This window comes from Pelodiscus sinensis, chromosome 2 (genome assembly GCF_052426305.1).
Source record: "Pelodiscus sinensis isolate ZL-2025 chromosome 2, ASM5242630v1, whole genome shotgun sequence".
Lineage (NCBI taxonomy): Eukaryota > Metazoa > Chordata > Testudines > Trionychidae > Pelodiscus > Pelodiscus sinensis.
The window spans coordinates 1,735,278-1,735,592 of NC_143053.1; positions in this window are offsets into that span (position 1 = coordinate 1,735,278).

Here is a 315-nt window from a genome sequence, read left to right on the forward strand (position 1 = left end):
GAGTAGCGGGGGGGGGCGTCGCGGGGGGGGCGGGGGTGGAGTAGCCCGGGGGGGCGGGGGGGGAGTAGCCCGGAGGGGCGGGGGGGAGTAGCGGGGGGGGGGGCGGGGGTGGAGTAGCCCGGAGGGGCGGGGGGGAGTAGCGGGGGGGGGGGGGGCGGGGGTGGAGTAGCCCGGAGGGGCGGGGGGGAGTAGCGGGGGGGGGGGCGGGGGTGGAGTAGCCCGGGGGGGAGGGAGTAGCGGGGGGGGGGCGGGGGTGGAGTAGCCCGGAGGGGCGGGGGGGAGTAGCGAGGGGGGGAGTGGCGGGGGGGGGGGTCT